The sequence below is a fragment of the Bos indicus x Bos taurus genome, chromosome 17 (assembly GCF_003369695.1).
Source record: "Bos indicus x Bos taurus breed Angus x Brahman F1 hybrid chromosome 17, Bos_hybrid_MaternalHap_v2.0, whole genome shotgun sequence".
In the NCBI taxonomy this organism is placed as follows: domain Eukaryota; kingdom Metazoa; phylum Chordata; class Mammalia; order Artiodactyla; family Bovidae; genus Bos; species Bos indicus x Bos taurus.
This window is the reverse complement of record NC_040092.1, coordinates 31,267,993-31,271,770: the sequence shown is the minus strand read 5'-3', so window position 1 is coordinate 31,271,770 and position 3,778 is coordinate 31,267,993. Positions and strand designations below refer to the sequence as shown.

The 3,778-nt window shown below is 34.9% G+C and overlaps 1 non-coding gene across 1 annotated transcript; it reads right to left on the bottom strand.

Moving 5' to 3' along the window:
* Positions 1-3,441: 3,441 nt before the first annotated feature.
* On the bottom strand, positions 3,442-3,514 carry TRNAG-CCC. Its single transcript has one exon. It is a non-coding gene; the product is annotated as a tRNA-Gly (tRNA).
* Positions 3,515-3,778: the final 264 nt, after the last annotated feature.

The following is a 3,778-nucleotide window of genomic DNA, read 5'->3' as shown; positions in this document are numbered from 1 at the left end:
AAGAGCTAATATGAAGTAGGTGGATCATTTCTCCATTGGTAAGAATCATTACAGTTCCTTAATAAAGAGGACTTGCCACTATAATCGTTCTATGCACTGCAAAATTGTATACTTCTAATAATCTTTTTGAATCTAATTCTTATAGTCATCAAGCCCTGAGTTATAGTTACTAAGCATTCTTGTATTTAAATATTTGATAATCATCTGATTATCATCAAAAGAAAAAAATCTAAGTAGCTTGCCTTTGTGAATTCAAATGAATAAAGCTTACTTCCTTCTAAGGGCTCCATATATTACATTAAATTATTGGAAGCATTTTGTTATACAACTAGGAACATTCAAGCATTATCAGAATCCATGTTACAGTGCATTATTTCCCAGTTAAAGCATTATTATCAGGGCTTTCGTTAATTTTTTGTCAATTTTACGAGTCAAAAAGGTAAAATCTATGTAAGAAAAAGAAGAGGAAAAGATATGAAGATATTGGGAATGAGAAAAGAGATAATTATTGTTTAAAATAATATAAATAGCAAATACCAAAAGTACAATGTATCTAAATAATGGGCTAAGAGGTTGATTTCTTTTTAAGCTGAAACATTGTCCTAAAATTCAGGGTTCTCACCCTCTATACTTTGATTCTTTGAAAGGAAGGGATGATTTCTCTAGTAAAAGTCTATGCTTTAAAGACCAGTTATGCATTGAAGCAGTGTGCAGTCTCACTTGTAGAATAGGAGCAGTTATATTTATTAAAGAAAAATAAAGCAGAACTTAAATTCTAGGTCAACTTGTAGTCTGATATAGGTTACTAACACTTTTTTTCTGCCAGCAATGTGAGGCATAAATAGCAAGCTTGGAGGTTAGGATCAGAGCCTCAGAGCTAAAAACCCCTGTTTTGTTGTACACCTTTTGTCTTTCTCCTGTACTTTTATTATGTCAGACTTTCCGCCCCACCTTCAGTCTCTTCTCTGTGTCTTTATTCAAAACTGTTGATTCCCACTGTACATCTCTTTCTTCTCACAGTCATCATACCTGTTTCCACTCATGCCTTCTGTCCAGTGCCAGTTCCACAATGGCATCTGGTCCTCCAGTCCCAGCTTGTACTCCACTGTTGAGTCTTCCCTGGTGATGCTAGTGTGAGTCCCTGGGTTGGGAAGATCCTTTGAAGGAGGGCATGGCAACCCATTCCGGTATTCTTGCTTGGAGAAACCCATGAACAGAGGAACCTGGCAGGCTACAGAGTCAGTCCATAGGCTCACAAAGAGTCGGACAAAACTGAAGCCACTTAGCATGCCCACAGGCATATCGTAGATATATGTCAATCCCAATTCCAAGGAATAATCCGCTCAAGATAATGCAGCAACCTAAATGGGAAAATAATTTAGTATACATTTTGAACAAAACTGTTCTTTAATAACCATGGTAAGAATCAATACACTTCCTGTCAATACAGTTTTCGAGAATATACTATGTACAGGGAATTATTTTGGGTACTGTTTGGAATATGAAAGTCAGTTATTGAATTAAGTTTTGTAGAGGAAATAAATACACATATATGTTTAATAAAATAAAAAGATTGTCTGGAGTATGAGGTGTTACCAGGAGTAAGGTAGTTCTTTCAGACATGAAGATTTATGGATATTACATACATTTCCAGAGACTTAGCATGCACAAACACTTTAAGAAAAGAGAGATGTTAGATTTACTTTATTAATAAGATGTTTAAATCAGTTTTTAGTCCTGATCTTCTTAGCTAATAAATGAGATATGCAAAACTCCAAACAGTTGTACTATTTCAAACTTTATGTTCTTTCACCTATTACAGTTTATAAAGAAGATAATAAGTGAATTGATTTTGAAAGAAGAGTGAAAACTGAACATGGAGAATAGAAAGAAGAGAGGGAATTTTGGTTCAGAAGGACATGAGTTGATCTGAAATCAGGAAATTTTAGGGATGATGTAGGTAGTAATTGGTGTTCTTTTCTAGTTGAATATAGAATAATTTAAGAAAAGCACAGTGGACTCTGTGGGAGAGGGAGAGGGAGAGGGAGAGGGAGAGGGAGAGGGAGAGGGTGGGGAGATTTGGGAGAATGGCATTGAAACATGTATAATATCATGTATGAAATGAGTCGCCAGTCCAGGTTCGATGCACAATACTGGATGCTTGGGGCTGGTGCACTGGGACGACCCAGAGGGATGGTATGGGGAGGGAGGAGGGAGGAGGGTTCAGGATGGGGAGCACGGGTATACCTGTGGCAGATTCATTTTGATATTTGGCAAAACTAATACAATATTGTAAAGTTTAAAAATAAAATAAAATTAAAAAAAGAAAAAAAAAAAGACCAAAAAAAAAAAAAGAAAAGAAAAGCACTGTGATAGATGTTTGAAAAAGTAGTTTTTGTCCACATCAAAATATCTTTGAATGCTACTGTGATATGTTTTACTTCACAGGACATTGGAAAACTTTGCAAGTTTTTGACTAGATAAAATTAAATATATGGAACTGTACTGAAGACAGGGGAAAGGATGGAAGTAGGTAGATTCTTAAAGAGAGATCATTAGGACAAGAACCAGAGAAAGAGAAACACGGTGATGAGAAATGAGAAAGCTATTTCAAAGGCAAAGAGAGTCTTGAATAAGCAAAAGGAATATTACTGAACAATTGTCAGTGTTTAAAATGAAAATATAGAACAAAAATTAATGAACAAATCATTTGGCAAATTGTTTAATTATAGATTACTATAAGAAAAAACTATAACATGTTCAAAAATTTAAGAAAAACATAAAGTTAAAAAATCATTAAAAACTGAATGATTAAGTTGGGAATAAAAGCAAACAAAGTGAGCTTCTAAAAGAAAAAAAAAATTTTAACACTCCATTTATGTTAGATATGTTGAGTGCTTACAAATAAATGTTTGGATAAGATATTGGTGGAATTGACAAAAATTTTAAAACGCATAAAAGAAAGTAAGATAAAAAGTACTAAAAATTTTAAGCCATAAAACCTTTTTGAAATATACACACACAAGTTGTGAGCATCTCATATAAACATTTGGCATTATATATATATATATATATATAGTTGTATTAGGCATGGATGTCTGGTGTCTTCTGGACATTTGTAAGAATGTCTTTGGACGTCCACCTAGCTCCTGAACCATAAATAATGAGACTATTTCAACATTTATAGATAATATTAACCATTTTCTCACAGTGTTTCTACAAATTTACAAACCAGTAAGAGTAAGCATGACTTTTTTTCACATCCTTATGTTTGTCAGACTTTTGAATTTCTGCCAGTATAGTGGTAAAGGATATCATTGAAGCTTTTTAAAAATATTTCTTTATTTTACTCATTTATTTGGCAGTGCCAGGTCTTAGTTGCAGAATGCAGGATCTTTACTTGCTGCATGCCAACACTTAGTTGTGGCATGTGGGAACGAGTTCCCTGACTGGGGATCGAACTCAGGACCCCTGCATTGGGAGTGCTGAGTCTTAGCCACTAGACAACCAGGGAAGTTCTTCATTGTGGTTTTAATTTTTGATCTCCTAGTAGTTTAGGCACCAAGCCATGTCTGACTCTTGCAATCCCATGGACTGTAGCCCACCAGTCTCCTCTGTCCATGGATTTTTCCAGGCAAGAATACTGGAGTGGGTTGCCATTTCCTTCTCCAGGGAATCTTCCCAATCCAAGATTGAACTCGGGTTTCCTGCATTTCAGGCAGATTTTTCACCATCTGAGCTACCAGGGAAGTATTTCCTAATTTTTACTAAAGATGAC